The sequence below is a fragment of the Pelobates fuscus genome, chromosome 12 (assembly GCF_036172605.1).
Source record: "Pelobates fuscus isolate aPelFus1 chromosome 12, aPelFus1.pri, whole genome shotgun sequence".
Taxonomy (NCBI): Eukaryota; Metazoa; Chordata; class Amphibia; order Anura; family Pelobatidae; genus Pelobates; species Pelobates fuscus.
The window spans coordinates 94,350,589-94,373,736 of record NC_086328.1 but is presented as its reverse complement, the minus strand read 5'-3'; the positions used below and the strand labels follow the sequence as shown (position 1 = coordinate 94,373,736).

Here is a 23,148-nt window from a genome sequence, read left to right as displayed (position 1 = left end):
GCAGAGTTATTGAACAAAATTCCACAGATAAAATACCGGACAGATTGATTACTTCAGGTGTGGACTAAAAGAAATTTGGACGACCAGCTAAACTTGTATTTGCTCAAGTCTAATATTTTACAACAAGGTCACTTTTGATACCAGATTTTAATATTTTGAATCAAGCCATATTTTATTTTAAAAAACTTCTTTTATCTGGGAGAAAGTTCACCATTTTTATTATAACATAGCACAAACATTGGCATCCTGAGAAGTGGGACATTGGTGGGAGAGTGAAGTAAATATAGGGGGGGATGCCTGTGATGTGACCAGGTCACTGGCTCGGCCGCCTGTGAATCAAGCAAGTCAGCCCACTGAGGTCAAAACTTGCGGGTTACACTGTATCAGTGCCATCAGCAGGGTCCTAGTGAATGACTTGCAACACACGCATCGTATGCCTAATTACACTATCACGCTACACTTTTTGGATACGGTTCCCCGACGTCTGCAAAAGTGGGACACAAGGGGAAGGAAAAAAAATAATCAAGATAAAACCTGGAAAATGGGACTGTTCTGCCAAAATCGGGATGGTTGGGGCACATGTTATGGACTAATCAATTGCTTAGACTTAAGAATGTGTGTAGTTGTTTATATGGCCAGTTTAAGGACAATATTTTGATTTGAGCAGTGTGTAAAAGACAGTATAAAGAATAAGATATTTGAAGGCAGGTGCAGGTCCTTAGAGTTTAATCTCAAAAGGATTTCAAAGTAGTGAATTTTTGACATATGTTAAGGTAGATTGGTTACCACACAGAGGCTAGAGGCAAAGTTACGCTTCTCTGAAGACAATGAGGCTATTATAAGGCTGCCATGGGGTGGAACCTGTATTTTAGCAGTAGAAGGGAATGTTGAGAGATAGCTCCCTGATTACTAGTCCTTTGGTATCTGGATTATGCATGAAAGAAGAAAATAAATAAATACAAATTTGTAGACATTCAATGTCTGCAGGCAATTAAGAATGTTCAATTTTAGAATCCTTCTTGATTACGTGCAGTCTGCCTTGCTCGGGATGCAAGTCATATAAACAGCTAAGATCTTGTTCAACAATTAGAAGGTAGATTCTACAATAAGAGGTAAACACTCTAATACAGTGTGCTGTAGTTGTTATGGTGCCAGGATGCCCTCCATTGTAAGTAGTCAAACCTTTTTGACTTCTTACCCAGAGTGCACCAAGCCGTGCTCCAGCCTCCACTACTTCTTTTTGCTCTTGAGATCCAAGCCTTGCAGAGCAGAGCTATAGATCATTGGCTAAGAGCGAAAAATAAGCCCATCGGCTTTCTGTGGGAAGTTGTGAAGGCAGGGAATGAAAGCCGGTGGAGTCCAGATAAGAAGACGTTCACAGATGGTTTGCCTTCAAGTAGGTGGGTGTCATTTAATTAAGGCAAATCTTTTTGTTCGCCTTAATAACTTCTTGGTTATTAAGGACACGCTTGGCACAATAACCACTAGAATGTGCTGTAGTGTTTATTGCGCTTGGATTGCTCCTTTAACACTGGCAACTGAATGCCACTTTATCTTGACATTATGAGAAAATTGGTTCAGTTTACCAGAAATAACAGAATCTACTCTATAAAAACTTTGTTGTAAAGTCATTTACATAAACTTTCTCCAAAAGTAGAAACTTTGATCAGTGTTAGGAGCAGGACAATATGCAAACTGATAATGGTCATAACTTTACACTTGGCATATGCCTGAGATCCACTGAAGCCAAAACTTTTACAAACAATGGATAGACAAAACAGATCAATTAACATTTATACAAACTGAAACCGGGTACCATCAGCATGATTTTGGTTTTATCCATTCGCATAACAAATCCCAACCCTAGTAGTAGATTATATAATATGGAGTAACAAATTCTCAGCATCATTTGACTTACATAAACGAAAACTACAACCATGTTATTACCTTTAGTCAGAATTTAGTGAAGTCCTATTAAAATATAATGTATGCCAGTGAGAAAGATCTGATCTTTATTCATAGTTGATAGAACGTTTTAAAGCTGCATTTTCTTATAGATCCAAATACAAGTATATACAAAACTCTAGAATAAAATATCCTGAAACCAGCTGGATTTTCCAACAAAACCCATGAGGCTTCCCTTGGCTGCAAATCTTATTGTTATGCCAATGAATGAGATACTTCACAAGGATTCATAACGCTCGGCCAATTGTGGGAGCAATTAGCAATGAGATTACAAGCATGGGTAATGATGTTGACGTGTTTATTGGATTAAAGAGGCGACCCCCCTCCCCACCTCTCCTAGAACCAACCTGATGTAATCCTGAACATTTTAAATGAGAGGTCAGGTTTCATGTCCTAGAACACAATATTGCCTTATGGGTTTAAATCAGGCATTTGGTTATTTCAAATGAGAATTTTAAGAATTAAAAAGTAATTGTGTAAATTAACTAAAACACTTATGGTTTGATTGTAAGATTACTCCAATACAATAACAAAAAAAAAAAATTTTTTTTTTAAAATGGAACAAAATAAAGTTAATTACAACTTAGAGAACCGCATGTTTCCTGGATAATACACTTATTACACCCAATATATATTCTTTCCAAACTGTTGAAAATATTCAGCAACTAATTAATTTTTGGCTCGGTTTTCCAGGCCACCCAGTTTATTTGGTGTTTTTTTACCACTTATCTTAGTCCCCATCCCCCTCTTTCCAAATATCTATCTCCCCTTGGCTGCCAGGCCCAACTACCCCCTTATCTTGTACCTGACACTAAAAGGGTCTTTTGTAGAGGAGAACAATGTCTTAGCTGGGCCTTGTAAAGAAAACTATGAATTCAGCTCGGGATGAATAGTCCTATTGTATTACAAAACCATATTAAAGACATAAAAAAACATGTAGCATCTCTTGTGTATGATCCTGCGAAATCTGCTACCAGTAAGATTATGCAAGGGGATACAGAGCGCAATACCAAAGTAACAGTGTTTGATCCTGGAATTCTCAATAGTTTATTAGCATTACATTTGGAAAAGTCACTATTTGAGTTTCATCCATGTGACCAGGAGCATTTTGCTAAAAATAAAAAGTGCATGATGACACATACATGAAACATTTAAGTAGAGATTATCAAATATAAAAAAAACATTTGACAAATCCTAGTCCAAAATTTTCGCCAATCTTTTTTTGTTGCCATTTTAACAAACGCTTTATATAAAAAAATTATTTATATATTCTAGATCAGTCTGTCTCCATTAGAAGTCTAATTGGAGATACAGATTTTTTTTAATTGAGCTGAGAATTTGACACTAATGTGGAGATATATATAAATACACCCAAACATTGTTACCATTTGAATCATCTCTACTGCCATATTACCACCCACATCAGCTATTTGTATTATGCTCACTCTTAAACCAACTGTAACCATTTCTTCTCTGCTCACTTCCAATTCGGCTTTTACCAGTCTCCACCCACTCTTAACCCTTCATCTCGTTGCCAACCTACCAAGCCATTTACTGCTCTCATTCTTCCATATAATTACCTCCTTCTCACTTACTGCAACTTCTTAAACCCATGAAACACCGAGGAAATGACAAAGAGTTAAGAGCCTCCTTCTTATCCATAAAAGTCTAGCAGAACAAGCAAGAGGTTTTTGTCACTGCCAGGCAGAGCAAAAACCCCCAATCATGTGGCATAGGCTGCTTCCTAGGGCTTCAGCTCTGGCTGTGAGTGGGCCCTACTTGTCAGGATCCCGCGGGTGGCTGTGAGGGGAGGCTGCAGTCCGCTCGCGGCACTCACCCTCAAGCCGTCCGCGGTCCCCTTCCTGGCGTGCGCTCGGCGGGCGGCATCCTCCCAGCCACGGATGCCGCCTTCGTCTTCCTCTACATCCCCCAGCGGCAGCATGCATGACACTGCACGCTGGGAGACCGCCCCATTTTACTAAACGCCGGGGTCAGCCACCTGACCCGGCGTTAAAGGCACAGTGCCTCAATCACAGTGGGAGGTCTAAATATCTGCCACGTGTGATTGTTAATTCTGATTGGAAATTATCCAATCAGAATTAACCGAATGATTTATATACTTACCTTTCCTGTTCCTCTCTGCTCTGTTGTGGTCTTTGCTTGCTAGTATTGCTACTGAACTTGTGTTTCTGGTTACGTACTCTTTGGCTTGCTTATCTGACTTTCTCCTACCCTTTGACCTCGGCTTGTTTCTCGATATTCTGTCTTCTGGTTCCCCTTACTCGGCTTGTCTCCTGACTATTCTTTGTGTGCTTAGCCCGGCCACTCCGGTACTGCACCTGTTCTGTGTGTGTTAGCGTGTTCGGTTCCCGGAATCGTGACACTACTTGAGCCAGTAGGTTAATCAGAAATCTCTCTGCTTCGCTCTGTGCCCACTTATCTGCCCGAGGGAGCTTTGTGACTGCACCTCAGTCCGGTGCAGATCACTTTAAGAACTACTCACATTTCCAAGAGCTTGTCATTGACACACACAACGTTTAGTCATTAAAGGAGTGCCAGAAAGTGAAGGAACATAAAAAGATCTGCACCTTAAATTTGTGAAGGCCACAATGCTCCTCCACACTCCGATTATTATTATATATATATTTTTTAAACACACACACACACACACACTCCCCTACTATACAGCTTTCTACCTCCTACACACACACACACACACACACACACACACAGTGTGCATTTCGACAAAAGTTGTAACGTCTTCATTTGAGATCCCAAAAGCAAATATGTATATTTATAATATATAAAGAACTCACAATTTCACATCTGTTAGCCAGATCTTAAGAATTGACTCGCTAGTTCATGGCATGCTCACCATGGCTAAATTTTCATTTGACATTGGTATTGGAAAATATCAGCCCTGGTAGATATAAAGGTTTATTTTGGCTTGCACATATAAATTAGTGCTTCCTCTAATACGGAAGAGGGAAACAAATATAAATAATAATTATATATCTATCTCTATTCATGATACTTGCTCAGATGAATGCCTGGGTGTTCGCATGGAATCCAGGAATATATTCTGGGTTGATCACAGGGAATACACCCTATAATCTTTGCTGAGAACCTCATGCATATGTACATTAGGTAAGAGCTATAGAACGTTTTGATAGAATCAATGTGCTTAGCTGGTTTTGTATGGACAGGGTGTGTGGTATATTATATCATACATTGCCAATAAATCTGACCTTCCCATCATTGTCAAGGTAGATAGATGTACATCAGTTTAATTTTGTTTTGTTTTTTTAATTGTGCCTTAAAAAAGGGATGTACAAGCTTGATGTACAGGAATATGACAGGGTTAACTGACACAGAAGACAAAACACCCAGTAAGGGAGGCTTGTTATCTGATTACCTGTTTTAGATTGTTATCACATATAGGACACACATTACACTCACATAAAAGCAAGCTACAAAGTAGCATTGTTTCAGCCATTTCCTATAGTCCTACACATACCTTAGAGTGCTTTATTGTACTATATGAGTGCTTTATAATACAGTCTTCCGCAAGTCCGGTTTGAATGTAACCCTTTGCATACTAGAGCATCACTTGTCCTTAAGCGAACACTCCACGGTGTACCTTAAGAGAATGCAACAAAGCCTGGAGAGGTACATTTGTGATTTTCAGTTAAAAAAAAAAAAAAAGATATATATATTCCACCTGGATGTAAACTGAAAAACACACACCATTCTTAATCAAAATGTCTTGCTCTTTGCCTTTTTGATTAAAAATCACCATAGGAAAAAATAAAATAAAAGTAAAGTTTCAAGTCCTGTGAGGGGACCCTTTATAAATTATCATACATACACACATAATATATATATATATATATATATATATATATATATATATATATATACATATATACATATACACACACACATATACACACACACACACACACACCCATTGTACAGCGCTATGGAATTTGCTGGCACTATATAAATAATAATATTTACAAACACACACTTTTAATCATGTGTAGTTAAACTGATAATTGAGGGCCATTAAAATGTTCTTTTTCCTTTAAATGCAACCACAGGTCTGAAGGCTCAACTTCTGATCTCACCTTAAAAGAATGGACTCTTCTACACTGTGGCCATACTGATAAGGGACAGAGTTTTGAGGCCAATGGAATTGGGCCCAAACCCCTCCTCAACATCCACACACACACAGCGAGTGAAACCACATTCTGAAAGTCTGTTAATCATTAATGCGCTGAGGAATAACACAAACACACTCAGAAATACAACAGTTTAAGAGCGATTTACACGGGGAAAATTAATTTCACAGAAATTGGCCTTGGAGAAGTGACAGCTATATTTATTAAGTCCTGACATATACACAGAGCTGTGCAGATGTTACACCAAAACACACAAGTAATTAAAATTTAAATATATCGTGTGGCAAAAAAGATCCTGCTCAAACAAAATTGTTGTTGTGAAGTACAAAACACTTAGAGGGGTACAACCTTTTAAAACCATGTAAACCCCGTTTTTTTGGTTTTTTTTTACAGCCCTATCCTTCATTTATATTATTTCTTTTAATAACTTTTGTAGCCATATTTTTATTTAAAAAAAATAAAATAAAAAGTTTTAAAAACTACTTTGTAGCCATCATTTATTCTTGTCTAATGGTATGGGATACTTGTTCCTTCAATTTGCTTTGAGAATATCACGGTCCTTGTGGATTATAGAATTTTTAGGATCTCCCTATTACATTTTTTTTAAACGTGAGACGGGCCATAAGTTTTAAGAATACAGTTTCCATATAGTCAGTAAGGTTTTGAGACAATGCAGTCTTTAAGGTATTCTACATGGTTTAAACTTAAACTATAGCATTAGGAATACAAACCTATATTCATAACGCTATAGTGCAGGAGAAAAAAAAAACAAAGACAAAAACAAGTGAGAAAATACAGCTTTTTACACACCTTTTCTAGTGACAAGACTTTCTCGGTGCTGATCACCTCTCCACGATCATGAAGGAGGCATGGTCTGCTCAGTCGATAGTCTGATTCAATGTTCCTCAGGAGAATTAGGGACTGGATGCACATGTGCGGTGAGTGCCGTGCATCTCACAGGAAAGCATGGAATCCAAAACTTTGCTATGATCTTTTGGAACACAGACTATAGAGAGTTTGCTTAAAGGACCACTATAGTGCCAGGAAAACAAACTCGTTTTCCTGGCACTATAGTGCCCCGAGGGTGCCCCCACCCTCAGGGTCCCACTCACGCCGGGCTGAAGGGGGTTAAACACTCAGCTTTCTCCAGCGCCGGGCTCCCTCGGCTCTGGGGACTCTCCTCCCTCTTCTGATGTCATCAGCTGAATGCGCATCTGCGGCAAGAGCCGCACGCATTCAGCCAGTCCATAGAAAAGCATTCTCAATACTTTCCTATGGATGCTGGCGTCTTCTCACTGTGCAAAATCACAGTGAAAAGCTCGGAAGCGCCTCTAGCGGCTGTCAATTAGACAGCCAATAGAGGCTGGTTTACCCCTAAAGTAAATATAGCAGTTTCAGAGAAACTGCTATGTTTACAGCAGGCAGGGTTAATCCTAAATGGACCTGGCACCCAAACCACTTCATTGAGCTGAAGTGGTCCTTTAAATGACAGGACTATTGCACATAGATCACTACATTGAGATTAAGTGAGCTGGGTGACTTAAGTGGTCCTTTAAGACTTATATGGTTTATGATATATACATAGGGGTGTGCCGGGTGTGCCTGGGCTCACCCTAATCCCCGCGCCTCCATGGGCCAGTGAGGGATCAAAGATCTCCCTCACCGGTCCACAGGCAGGGAGTGAGGCAGGAGAGGACCCGGGGAGCTCTTGCCAGCTCCACTGGGTTCCTCTCACGAGGTCGGAGCGTTGCTGCAGGCTAGAGTTCACTCACACTAGGACCACCAGGGATCAGGGATGGCAGGAGGAGTCCCACTCCCAGGCAAAAGGTAAGAAGGGAGGGGGGGCTATTTCCTAATCTGTCCCCCTACCCCCACACACAATCCTTCCAAAAACAAATTCTCACACACACACAGCGCACACTACCAGCACCCACACACACACACACACGCTGCATGTGTGTTTGTGCTTTAGGGTGCACACCCTTATGCAAAAGGCTGCGCACACCTATGAATACATAGATTTTAAGTTTACATTTGCTACTTAACAAGGTTCGTTTTTCTGTTTTTTTGGGATACCAGAAGCAGTTATTAGATTGAAAATAACGTTTGAATTATCCATTAGACCCTGCAGTGCTTACAAAGCTGCTCCTCTACAATACAGGACCACTCTTTTAGTCTCCATGATGTGAGTTACAATTCAGCCAAAGTGGCCCATAATCTCAATGTTTAAAGAGCTGGCAGATAGTTTACTGTTCACGAGGACAATGCCATGCATCTGTTCTCAACAGTCCATAATTCACAGAGATTTCTAATTAAACCCCATCTGGAAAAAGAGCAAAATCCTGGCTGGCTACTGGTCCCTAAATAAACTGTAGTAAATCTCTAAACAAACCATGGACAACTTAAACAACAAGCCATCACCAACAGCAACCTCACATTATTTCAACATGCAAAAGCAAAAGTACTTTGCCCTTCGTAGTAAGTAGGTGTACACACACACACACACACACACACACACACACACGTCATAAATCTGCAGTTTTGAGCCGTACAACAAAGTGTTCTGTTATCTCAAGAAAACAGGCTGGACTTCAATCTTATTGCTTGTGAATTACTGTTGTATTCCCTTTGTGCGCTTTTGTAAATAAACAAATTGATTTCTGTAAAAGATCCTCAATGCTCTTAGTCTCCTGTATTTTTGTCACTTCATGTATGAGAGACAGAGATATACATACAGAACACACACGCACACGCACTCACACAGGAATAGGAGAAAAAGCATTGTGGGGAATCAATGTTGCAAATGCTAGAAACAAAAACAAGTAGTTTTCGCTCTCACACACACACAAACAATTGTCTGTAAAAAGAAATAAAAATGGATGACCAAGAAGTTGTATTTTCTGGCTGGGTAGTTTCTCCTGCCTGGTAGATATATTCTTTTTAGATGCCTGAGGTGCACCTGTGCTTAGAAACTTTAGTTCAACGCATCAGACCGGATCCTGATGAAAGACCATCTCTATAAAGAGAGTCATTGCTTTGATCTGCAGGTGTGACGAGGAAAGGAACAAAACGGATGAGAGAGCACAGAAGAGAGTAACATTATTAGCCACTTTACTGCCAATATAAGCCACAAGCGTACACATGTTATATGTTTATGAGTAAATAAAATACACTTGTCTCACACAATCCCTATTAGCATGCCAACTTGTTTGGCCTATCCCATGAGTTACAAATTTTGGAATTTATTCCAAAATAAAAGTGCAGGAGCTGGTTTCCCCTATTTTGCTTCCCCCCCCTTTGAACCCTTTGTGTTGACAATATTTTCAGCACTGCACTGGTTATAGACTACATCTCCCATGTTACACAGCAAGCCAATATGCAACAATAGCTGCAGCATTCCCTTTGTTACATTAAAAACACACACACACACTACATTATAATATTAATTATATATGTAAAAATGTGGCCCTAGCGAGTAATAACTTACCCGTGGTGAGCCTGCCATGTATTCTCCAGGCTTGCATTGGCAACTAAATTTTAAGGTCTGGCTAGTAGAGTAGGACTTGAAATTGTAAGCCCTGTTTATTTTAAACCCCCCATTTTCAACAGTTCTACATTGAGGAATTTACACTTACAATGTTTCATTGCAAGGTAGTTTTATGAAACTTTTTGGAGATACATGACATTTTAGGAGGGGGAGAAACAAAACACAATTTATGTGCTCTACACACTTGCATCAGCAATACTAAACTATATATATTTAGTCTAAGTTTTAGCTACAAAGCAGAAACCTGTTGGACAATAAAAATCCCCGAAGGCAGTATTTATGCCTCTACGCCATTAAATTATAAATGCAAAACACTTAAATTTAGAGAATCCAGTGCATTGTTACAGAATGACAGGAAACCCCATAATGATAAAGCCCCAAATTCCAGGACAACTTGTAAAAAAAAAAATGAGAAAATTCACAATGTATCCTTCATGGTAAAATAGTTTATAAATAAATATCTGCTCCAAGATTAAAATTATTAAATGTAAAAACCACAGTAGTCCTTTACATTTTCCAAGTCTCTGTCACCAATTAAAATCTTAGGTTACAAAACATATCAAGGACTCTCTCTTTGTTCTATTTTTCTTTCAAACACTTTCTGGCAGCATATGGTAAGCAACAAGGCAAAGACCCATAGATGTGATAGCACAAAGCTGCCTACTCCTGCGGGCACAACATCTTCTAGACCTCTACCATATGACCTCTTTGTGGAATGCCTTCATATATTGCATCAGTATGGACCTCCGTTTATGCTCTTCAGCCCTGATCATAAAGAGATGGCAAGGCCTCTAACATAGTAACAGTTATTGGATGAAAACACAAGCAAACACATGGCGGAGTGAATTGTGTAGGAGGTTGGCAGTGCGGCCTTAGAAGCAGGACAGATACCTTGTTAAAGAATGCTTGGAATCTTAAGCTGTGCCTAGCTCTGCTAGCCCCACTGTTGTTGTGATTCAAAACTTGGATAAATGGATTGTTCGTCCAGCAGGCTGCTGAACAGCAACATGCACAAAGAGCTGAATTATGCTAAAACCACCATTAAAAACCTTACATGTAAAATTGCTTCTAAAGAACCATATGCTGATTAGGGAATTGAATATGCATTGAACGCACTGCTGACTGCAACAATATTCATTTAACCTGTAGTCCAAGATGTGAAACTTCTGGCACGCATGGGTTCTTGGCTAGTTTAGAGAGAGTCATGTGAGTTGTGATCTAAAGAAGTTGTGTTGAAAAGGTTGCCTTGCCTACCACCGCCTAACTAACAGAGTTATTAATACGTTTTTGAATAATTGGGATTTTAATAAGTATTCAGATCAAATTTAATTTATGTTTTTGCAATTTTTCTTGTTAAAAGCAGTCAAACTGGAATTACACACTTGCAAGATTATGTCCTAAAGTCAGAGTCACGCTCACATATAGCAAAATAATCAGACTATCCGGGGCATTATATCTGAAGATATAAAATACCTGGATTTTGCAGTATAGTCACTGAATTAGAGATAATATGGATTAAATATTCTGCCTGTTCAGATGCAAATTAATATCCAGTATTCGGAACAGAATGATAAAAATATTCAACTGAACGCTCAGATACTAATGATAACTAAGCAGAATTGTCAATTGTCTTCCTGCCAATATCAGTCCAACCAAAATGTCCACGATCCACAAGTACCGGTAGTTGAATTTATTTTGCCTTCTATCAGATTTGTTCAGAGTGAATGCATTTAAAATGCAGTGTCTGATAACTGTGAGAATTACAGATATAAAAGCAGACACACAATAATACCCAAAGAGATGTGCTCAGCTACAATAACCACACTTCAACCATATTTGCTTTTAGTATATACGATAATTGCAAATTTGCTTAAAATTCTGATTTTTTTACATTTGATTTTACGTGAAAAGATGAGTTTCTGTCTAGGGGCAAATCCACTCAATATATTTTAGCTATAGTTTTATATAGTTTGCAAAAAGAGAAAATGCTGCTACCAGGATTTACAGGCACCACTGATAACATGCAGAAAAAAATATATATAATCAAAATTATCACTTTCTACAGCAGGCAAATGTGTTTTAGCATGCACAGGTGAAACCAACAAACTAGGCTAACACATGCCCTTTAACTAGCAGGAGAATGCCTTTGACCCCAGAATGCCTGTCAGATTTATCCTTGGATCATTCTGAACAGAGAGTTTACCCATCTTGCTCCTATATTATTACTCATAAATCACACATGATACATGTATGCTGCAAATTAGTTAACAGTGCCAACTGAACAGAGTCTTCACAATAAGGCAAAAAAGTGTGTGTTAAAATTAGGAAAAATTCTGATGGAAACCAACAGAATGCCTCTTTACAGTTGCATGTTGCTACGAAAGGTCATCTATGAACCAACGTTTCATCAGACCATCTAAAAAGAGGTAACTCCGTGGCCTAAACAAGCCATCACTGCTACAGGTAGTTTTCCACAGGACAGAGGTACAAGACGCATTTAAATTAATTATGACACTGCACAGGAGGATTATTATATATGGGACGTGACTGCACTGGTCCCCAGCAAGCTGTATGGGCCCCACAATTATGCTGGGTGTATTATCCTGTAATGCACTCCATGCTCTCACAGACAAGCAGAATATCCAGTTAAGGAGCACATGTGACAATGTTTACTGACAGTAGATCAATCAGAACAATGATTGCACATAAACATGGCCAACTCCTTTTATTCAATTAAAAGAGCCTGTGGTCAGGGGTAGAAATGGAAGATGATTAAGTAATTCATTAAATTAATTCATTGGTTATTATGTATGTTTCTCAGTCAGTGTGACTACTGTGGGTCAGCTGGGGACAGAACTAGACTTGCAAACTAGGCTTGAGTACTAGCTTGCATTCCATGTGTAGAAAATCAAGAGAGTTCTGGTTTTCTTTTTATTTAGGTTAGATGCAAGGGAAGCAGTTTCTCCTATTGAATTTTCAGGACTCACTTTCAAAACATTTATTTACAGTTTGAAGACACCTAATACCCTGTTACTGATGGCATTTAAGTGGGTTTTTAAATCAGCTAATGCATAATGGGTGAACACCTGAATTTTCTATAAAACACAAATGCAAAAGAAAACTAAACAAAACAAACAAAAACAAACAAACAAACAAAACAACAAACAACCCATAGTGAACTTGCCTTATAATATACCTGATGATGTAGGCGGTTATAGCCAGAAAATGGAAACAACAAATTGTACCTAGTATACAAGAATTCATACAACAGGTCAAATATCAAATGAAGATGGAAAAAGGATATGAATGGCTAAGTGCAAAAGCCAGACAGAACAACGAGATGTACACAAACGGGTTAGAATATATAGATAGATTTAAACTCTGACAGTAAAAGCAGGATAAGCAGTAAAAACACAGGAAAATAACCAAGAAATACATAGGAAATAAGTCTAGCGAAATATTAACCATGTCAAGTCTCGAGCAAGTTGGATGTATGATGTTTGTTAGAACATTATATGTCAGTGTGAAAATTGAAGCATGTACTATGATTGTATTTGATACTTTTCTAATAAAATACTATTAAAATTATATATATATAAATAATAATAATAATAATAATAATAATAATAATAATAATAATAATAATAATAATAATATACCTGATGTGAAATACACAACTGTCAGAATTACCCAGTGTAATAATTCTCAGTTTGTCTACACTGGATGTATGCAAGGTTAACTCTACAAATAACAGAAGCCTTGAGTATTGAACAGGGACTATAGTTGTGTTATGCCATATCAAATGTATCTGAAAATCTGTGCAGTTACCATGGCATGGTACATTAAAATAAAACAGAATACTGTATTCTATGGATTTCACAACACAAAGAAAAAAAAAAAAATAAAGTCACATTAACATCTACAAACACCACAACTGGTACCCCCTATAAGAAGGTAGAACACAATGAGTTTTACTGGTATTTAAACTAGTAAGGTGATAGTCACCTATATTCTATTATTTCAGATATCCCTACTATGTTATATGTTGTCACTAGGATTTTTGTAGTCTAGTGACGATTGCCAGTGGAACCAGAGCGTCATTTAGGGGTTTATTTACTAAAACACAGATCTGTAGTGAAAACAAACAAACAAAAAACCCAAACCTTGATCTCATCTGTGTTTAGTGAATAAAGCCACACAGTATCTCAACCAGGCCTTTATGCTGGCAAAGAATCATGGGAGTTCAACAGCTGGGGTCTAGCTCTTGGCCACCTGTACCATAAATGCCATGTTTCAAATGCAGGATAAAAGTATAGGGTTAATCTATTGCAAACGTTTTTGTTTAAAAACACTAAAAACATAGAATATTGATTTTTTTTTTTACACAATGTATTTAAAAAGACATTCCCTAACCTTTCTTTAAACTACAATGTTCAATATTCCCAACAATCCACAGCAGAGACCCAGTTTTCTTTTGTTAAAACAAAGTTATTTCTGATCTGTCATTCCTCCATATGTTTAACATGTGTTACAGTATGCATTAATATATATATATATATATATATATATATATATATATATATATATATATAAATAAAAGTGAAAAATAGCATTAAAAAAAGAGGCAAGTTTTCAGGCAAAAATGGTGATTATTAATAACAAACTCCCAAAGATAGAAAACGAGCATAAAAGTCTATTACAACTATTAGACACTGTGACTTTAACCATCTGTTTCTAGAAACTACAAAGCAATTCAAGGATCACAGTGTTATCAGTGTCTGCTAAAGGCTGTCACTATGTGTTTTAACAACATGGCAACTGGAAGTTGTACAGTAATAACTATATTGTCTCATATAGCAGCCTAATGAAATTAGATTATTATGACAGTAAAAAGAAAAATCTCACAAAAACAACAAATAGACAAAACTACCCACAGCAGCTATTGAGGACTGGCCTGCCTCCCTCCATGATGTAAGGATTATTATGTATCATGCTGATAGTACATGAAGTTGTCTTACCTGTGGGGGTTAAATGGACTTCTGGGTGTCCTCAGAATCCTGGCTGTCTGCTTGGAACCCTGAGAATACCTGAAAGAGCAGCCCACATCCAGTGTGAATGTCAGCCCTGCACCTTAGCCTGGCAGCCCTGATCAGCTGATACTTCCCCCACCCTGAACTATCCTGGAATGAGAGTCAGGAACAACCTGCAGCACATCAACCCATCCTGATTGGCCATCCCCTGGGTTCTGTCTCCCCGCCCTCTGCCCTCGTCACCTATCAGAAGCTCCACCAGCTCAGAATGCAGGTGTGGGCGGGGTCAGGTGTCAACAGGGAGATGATGTAATGCTCAGGAGAGCGCATAGGTGTGTTTAACCCCATCGTGCCCGGTTATAACACAGTGCTGTCTAATAGTTTATTGCTCTAAGAAATAAACCAGGAAATAAAGGTATAATACTCTAATATTTTAAAATCTCAACACTGCAGCCTTCCTTCATTAAACAAAATGTATGCCTTATTTTTACATTTACTTTATTAAACTTTTTTTTTTTTAAACAATATTTTCTTTTTCACTTAAGCTGGTGTGTTTGACTATTTTCTATAATTCACAAACAATAACTGAGCTTCAGCCAGTGTATAAAAATATATAATGATAATTGCTCAATTTGTGCATCTTTAGCGTTTTCTTGAATATATGTACAGAAATGATATTTGCATTTAAGCCTTATGTTTTCTGACATTGAAAGGGTTAAATTATGAAATATTCTTCCTTGAAACATGAGTAGATCCTTCAGAAGTCATTTATTTAATTTCCTTATAACAACAATGAGTGCATTGTTTGATTCGTTCTCCCTTACAGTGCACCTTTAAGAGTTTGTATAAAAACATTCCACTACAACTGGTTTGTAAGGTCACAGTGCTTACAATGAGTAACTCAGTGACAAGGACACTGTATCCACCCACACAGTACTGACACACAGGTGTAACGTGGGATATGAGATACAGGCTAAAACTGTTTTTGCTTAACATTCAGAGTAATACCCCCGACCGATATAAACGCAGATCTTGTGTACATGTAAAATAATTTACTGAATACAGATTCAAGTAGACTAAAGCGACCAGATTGCCATTTAAATCAAGAATCATTAGAAAAAAATGTATTCTCCAGGTATACGTTCTATCTACATTTTACTGAATACAGCAGTGTATATTTTGTTTATTTTAAATGCCCCAGTTTTGGTTTTAAAATAGCTTTTGATGAATAATCTCCTTCATGTAAAGAAATTATGCCTTAAAAATAAAAATTATCGAGAAAAAAACAAAACAAATAGGATCTGTGCCATTTCCATTTACTACAATAACTAGATGCTAATTCTGTCCCAACGCTGATATTAAATCTTTGCTAACTTTAACCAATTGACTGCAAGTGTGAATGTTCACTAAGGTCTGTGGAGCTGTGGAGACTTGACAAAGGAATTGGCAATCTTATTCCCAAATAGCTGAATGTAAAAGGCCCTAACTCTGTTACATATATGAATATATATTACAAAATAGCTTTATTTATAAACACATGAACATATACAACAATACATGATGGAAAAAAAACATTGCATTATTCCTTTAAAAAAACCAAACATATATGTTGTTTAATATTGTTTTATATTTTTTATATATTGCTTTATATTTTTCACAAGTCAGTTATTTTGCCCTGGAAATTGAGATCCACTTGATATTCATGCTTTTCTGAGAGTTAGCACATATGTATTGCCTGGTCACAAAGTTAATGATATCACTGCAGTGAAGTTAACTAGAGTATAGTATTTTTAAAATAACTCTTAAAGAAAATGTTATTTCATTTGATCACCCCTCCCCTCACCTGGTCACAAGCAGAATATACTTTCTGTATGATCTTCACATGGGGGTGGATCAGCAAAAATAAGGCCAGTCACAGGGTTCTGTGTAGAATTGTGATAAGTTTCACTGTTGCCTGTCTGTGTCCCACTTGTTACTCACACCCTGTTGGGTGGGCATAGCTCAGGACAAGGGGACTTGTGGTTGCCAGGGACACCCAGGATTTAAAAAGAAGCTTGCAGCCAATCGCAGACTTTGTGAGTTTGTGTATGGGGGAGTATGAGTCTGGTGATGAATGTGGATGTGTGTGACAAATTGTGCAGGCTAGAGAATGGGGGGGGGGGGGAGCAATGTGAAAGGGAGGTAGGGTAAAGGTCTAACTCCACAAACCAAACTTCTCATCACACAGTGCTGGCAAAGAATACAATGAGTAATCATGTGATTAATCTTTTATATTAGTAAGCATATTGCCTATAAATGCTTGTAATACGTTTTTTATACATGCACTGCTTCCTGTGATCACTCTTTAAAATTGTTCCAGTGACGCACTCTAATAATTCCTTTTAAACTCAGAATATAAAAAAGTCTCTAGAACTCCACCTGTTGTATAGGTTCTCTCTAAAATGACCATAGCTCGGTATAATTGATCTTTGTAACCCATTCTAGCTGCCCGTATCACATCTTATAAATGTTCCCTATAATTCCTCCAACTGCTTAATTAAATGTCTCCCAATGGCTCATTGCTGTTTACATTCACTACATATGACTCCTAAGGTTTCCATGTATAATTGCTTCTCACAATCTTATAGGTAGCACCATTTATAATCAGTGGCTTTGGCCACTTTAGTTAATACTCCACATCAGCACAAATGGTCAAGAGATTAATATGGTTTTCTCTAAATCAAGAATTAAAGGTAAATTCAATGTAAATTTCAGATTCAAGGTTAAATTGAATGTTTAAAAAAAACCCTCTCCAAGTCAGCTATGTATTCTCACTATAGTAAATAACATTGTCAGTTGTTGTTCAAACATTCAAACTGATAGCGCCTTGTAAAAAACATCTATCAGCTGGCGCATAGGCAAAAAATCATGCTGTCAGTACATAATCAATAAAACTGAACAATCAATCACTGGAAATCATTCATTACTACTTTTACCCTTTGTGCCACTATACCCCACTCCCTCTAGCATGTAAGCTCATTGAGCAGGGCCCTCCACCACTCTGTTCCTGTACGTTGAGTTGTCTGGTTACAATTAAATATCTGTTAGTCCACCCTTTGTACAGCGCTACGGAATCTGATGGCGCTATATAAATAATAAAATTTAAATAATAATTACCTGGAACATGCATTTTTCAGCAATGGTGCTGCCGTAAAAACTAAAATATATTTAACGCACACACAAAAATACACCTTTACATTTTACAAGGCTACTTAAAATCACCTATCTCAGTGATAATGCTGAATGAACTAAAGTGTGTTCAAGTAATCTGCTGTAAGAGCTTCGTGAAGATATATAATGCTAAATTAATGTGATAAAAAAAACACAATAAAAAAGTGTCAAAACTATACAATTAAAGTAATAGTGTTTTGATGTATATATTCATAATGCATATCATATAAGTATTATTATTTAAGTGACATTGCTATCCAAAACCTCCTCTAATTTATACTTTCCTGTGGTCACCTCCATTTGAAGCTGGAGGCGGGGTGAAATTCTTAACCCAAAAGGAATCTGGTTTGGACTCCAAACGTACATAGAAAGAAAGGGAATTGGGGGCACACCGGGAAATGGTGCTGCTATAGAGACAAAAATATATACAAAATACAGATTGAGGAAGAGCACAAAAAATATATCACAGATCCTCAATATCGATGGGCCCATACCCTGTTAAGTCCACCACTACACCAGATTACCCCAATATTGGTGGGTCATATCGTGTTAAGCCCACCATTATGCCATATACCCCAATAAAGTGTAGGATCCACCAATATTGGGGTACTGTGGCATAGTCGTGGGCTTATCATGACATGGCCATATGGTCGACGTTAATCCCACTATGTTTGCTGAGATAGGTGTTTTTAAGTAGCATTGTAAAATTTTAAGCTGCATTTGCGTGTGTCCTGTTCCTTAATCTTTATTTTGAATGGAAAATCATCTCAATTCCTATTATAAATGGTAGACAGTAAGGTCAGAATTTGATGTAATATACTTGAATCCACAGACCAATCCTGCATACGGATATGGGGTTGTGATGTAGCAATGTTTTTTTTGTGCAGTTCTTCTCTAGTTTCTTGGCAGAACTAATTTGTAATGTGTATTATCCAAATGCGCTTCCGTCACAAGTCAACATAACATAACACAACTTAACGTAACATTCTAAGCACCCTAATCACCATGGTTTATTATAGTGGTTATGGTTCTAGAAAACTAGCAATTTAATTCTTATAATTTTTGTCTAATTGTTTTCCAATGGCTTGACAGAAAGATGGGAAATGGGGGGGGGGGGTCTATTCCATGACAATAAGCCCACTCCCTTTATTGGTCTTAATTTGCTCATTATTCTTCCAAAATATAGTGTGGAGTGAACATTCATTGCATCCTTGCTATGTGCGGCTGTGAGCATAGGTTTACAGGAAAATTTAACTGTACCAAATCACCATCATACACGTCAGTGCAGCTGACATAGAAAGACAGTGGTGATATAACTGCTGATATTCTATATAATCCTCTCAGTCCCTTATTGCATGATTAATGGGGCCCAGCAAATTTATGGTTCTGGGGCCACGTCTAACCACTGAACCCTAGGCAGCTGCCACGGGTCACCTAATGGTTAATCCTGCCCTGGCAGGTAATGTAAGCTCATGTTATATTATTTACTAAACGTCTTCATTATAAAGTCTCCAGCATGGCTTATGGTGCTAAGGAATCCTCTGTTTTTTTCCCAAGTCCACTGAAAGTAGTTTGCTAAATATATTGGTGACTTAGACATTTCTTTAATTCAGCTATTTTGATCCAATTTTGCAAATTCACTTTGATTTTGCTTTGAATTTCTGACAATTAACACTTTAGTGACTTACCATGTGAACACTGACTTGACTCCGATATTTTTATTTTCAGCTTTTTTGGGCTTACATTTTAGTGAATAAATCTCTGAACTGACTCATTAGCGATGGAAACAAACACACACACACACACACACACACATACAAGGATATGAGAAAAAGGGAGTGAACTACTTATAAATGTATCACATAAAATGGACTTGTCACCTTCAAAAAAATGCTTAGTTCAATAATGCTCACAAAAGTATTACTTATGTATCCAGTTTCCAATTTATTAACACTTTGCTCATAAAAGATTCTAAAAAGTTCTGTTAACCCGTTTAAAGCAGCTTTGCTTATTTCTAGGATCATTGCATTTTTTGCAAAGACCCCCGATGATGACATTGCTGCTTGCTGTGTGGTGGTCGCTGGGTACAGAAAAAAGGTAGGTTTTATTTAACTGGTGCTGTCCATTGTGGCTGCTGTCATCGTCTTCTGTGGGATCTTTTTTCTTAGTGCCTCATCTGCAGTGATGTACTCTAGCACATATTTGACAGTACATCACTAAGGTCTATGGAGGATCCCACAAGACAGTGGGAGCCTCCATAGGCAATGCCTTGTTCCCCACAGCCTGACAAAGCTTGACTGCAGTAGCTCTGCCTCTTGTCAAGCTTTGTCAAATGTAGGAAAAATGTAGCCCATGGATCAGCACAGCTAGGGGAGTGGGCCTTGACAGAGCCAGGAGGTAGGCATAACAGCCACAGGAAGCTTTAGTGACAGCTAGCATGCTGGGTGGGGTGGAGCCACAATAGGAGTATTTATACTGGCCATCTTATGAAGTGGCCATTTTAACTGAAGCTAAACTTACCTGTCAGTTGTCCCTCCCAGTCTCCCTGTATTTGGTTAGGTTAGATGAATTTTCCCGTTTTTTCACAGCGGCGGGGAATGGCCAGGTTAAATCGGGGGGTAGATGGAGGAAAACGTGTGCATCCTGAGGTTTAGTGTGGATTAGGCAGTGTTACACGTGGTTGGTAGGTTCAGGCCCGTCGGTAGCTCCGAACCTGGGAGTGTAGCGGTGTCTGGATACACCCTACACTGGAACTTGGGGGTAGTGGTGTCTTGGTACACCCCTACCATCGATATGGTGGGTAGCGGTGTCTCGGTACACCCCTACAATTTATCTGGTGGAAATGTGGTCATATTGGACGGCCAGTTCCTGTGTTATTTAGATTGTTATCTATTGTTATTATTGTGGGGTCATTGCTAGGGGTATGTTATGTACATGGGGGGATGTTGACTTTAATAAAATTTGTTGGCAATGACCCCATTTGTTATTCCTTAATTATTTAACTAATAATTAATAAAGCTGTGGACTAATATTTCCAACAGTATAACCTGTGTCCATGTCTTAATGGGGGTTTGGGTAAGGTTAGCGCATATGCTGGCAAATTCGACTGTGCGCCTGTCATGTAAAAAGATAAAGTAGTCCCTACTTTGTCTTATGATATCTTTTGACTGTATTGGAATTTCAGTGAAATTCAAGCCAGAGTCGGACTTACCCTCCCTGCTGCCCCAAGGACAGTTACCTCACAGCTCCCCAGCCAGTCACATATATGAAGCCTGGTGTATATATACACACACACACACATATACCGCTGTGTGTGTGTGTAAGGGTGCTGTGGGGGTGAAGGCGCTGTGTGTGTGTGAAGGTGCTGTGTGTGTGTGAAGGCGCTGTGTGTGTGAAGGCGCTGTGTGTGTGTGCTGGCGCTGTGTGTGTGTGAGGGCGCTGTGTGTGTGTGTGAGGGCACTGTGTGTGAGGGCGCTGTGTGTGTGGGCGGTGTGTGTGTGTGAAGGTGCTGTGTGTGTGTGCACTGTGTGTGTGTGCAGGCGCTGTGTGTGTGTGGCAATGCTCCGACCTCGCGAGAGGAATCCGGTGGAGCTGCTGGCAAGAGCTCCCGGGTACTCTCCTGCCTCCCTCCCTGCCTGTGGGTTGGTGAGGGAGATCTATGTGCCCACGGAGGGAGGCACATAGCACACACCCCGTGAGCACGCCCCGGCACACCCCGTGCGCACGCCTATGTATGTACCTCTATGTTTGACTGTTTTAATGCGCTGGAGGATTGCCTTTGGGGTACCGCACGCGCGATTGTTATAAGCTTACGCACAACAAAAATAAAGAATTAAAAAAAAAAATTATCTTAAAACTTGCCTGTTCCAGAAATGAAGAAATGAAAACAAACTTTCAAAACCAATAAAGTGAAATAGTCAACAACCTTTAGGTAGAAACATAATTTCCAAGTTGGAGAGCCATTACATTAATATTTTCTAACATTTGCTTATTTAGTAGAGTGTCTACATAGACTTAGTAGTCTACCAAGACTCTGATTTAAGGAGGAGGTGCATGACTAGATGGGACTTGCACGCCGCTTCATGAAGCCGGGAGCCGGAATATGATGTCAGACCGGCTCCCGGCATCACTAAGCGTGCGAGCTGAGCAGGAAGATTAAAGCTCCCTTGTCGCCAACTCAGTCTGTCTGCCCGCCCAGCAGCCACATGGGACCGCAGGTAAGTAATCCACTCCAGCTCTCCAAGGGAGGCTGGGTGGATTTAAAATAAAATTAAATAATAAAAATAATAATAATTAATAATAATTTGTGAGTGTTGGGGGAAATGTGAGTGTGTCTGTAAGTGTATGTGTGTGTCCAAGTGTATGTGTGTGTGTGTGTCTGTAAGTGTGTGTGTCTGTGAGTGAATATGTGTGTGTGTCAGTCTATCAGTGCGTGCGTTTGTCAGTGAGAGTGTGCACCTGTCAGTGAGTGTGAGTCTGTCAGTGTGTGTGTCTGTCAGTGAGTGTGAGTCTGTCAGTGTGTGTCCAAGTAATAGTGTGTGTCTGTCTATCAGTGTGTCAAATCAGTGAGTGTGTGTGTGTATGTCATTGTTTGTCAGTGTATATGAGAGTGTTTGTCTGTCAATGAGTGTATGCATCTGTCAGTGAGTGTGCGTCTGTCAGTCAAAGTGCGGCCTTGACAAGAAGGGGTAGGGAAAATTTTAATTGGGGGGGGGGGGGGGGGGTTGCCCGAGCACCGTCCTGCCTAGGACAACATAAATCCTAAATACACCACTGAGCAGTGGTGTATCCTGGTTATCCTGGAAAGGTGCTGCCCTAGGCATGACAAAACTCAGTCACCCCTCCGCCCCTCCCCCCGCCTTCTAAATACACACACACATTCACTAACAGACACACACATTAACATACACACACTAACATACACACACACACACACACTAACAGACACACACTCACTCACTAAAAGACACACACACACACACTTTTTTTTAAATTCAATCCCCCCCAGCCTGGATTCCGCTTCCACTCCTCAATGACGATATCACAGTGCTGGTGGATCTTGTGCTCCCCCACCTTCCATTTGAGGATGCCCCACAGATGCAGGCCTGGAGACATGCTTGGCCAGTCCATCACCTTTACCTTCAGCTTCTTTAGCAAGGCAGTGATCGTCTTGGAGGTGTGTTTGTTATAATGTAGGAATACTGCCCTGCGG

The 23,148-nt window shown here is 39.0% G+C and overlaps 1 protein-coding gene across 6 annotated transcripts in view; it reads right to left on the bottom strand.

The window, feature by feature from the left end:
• RASSF7 (Ras association domain family member 7) overlaps positions 1-16,658 on the bottom strand; it is a 55,972-nt gene extending 39,314 nt beyond the window's left edge. For 5 of the 6 annotated variants that reach the window (XM_063437599.1, XM_063437602.1, XM_063437603.1 and 2 more), the window contains exon 1: positions 14,715-14,876. The gene's annotated coding sequence lies outside the window, so the exon portion shown is untranslated. Of the gene's footprint in view, positions 1-14,714; positions 14,877-16,569 lie in introns of those variants that run through there. The other variant, XM_063437600.1, reaches the window with a different exon arrangement.
• Positions 16,659-23,148: the final 6,490 nt, after the last annotated feature.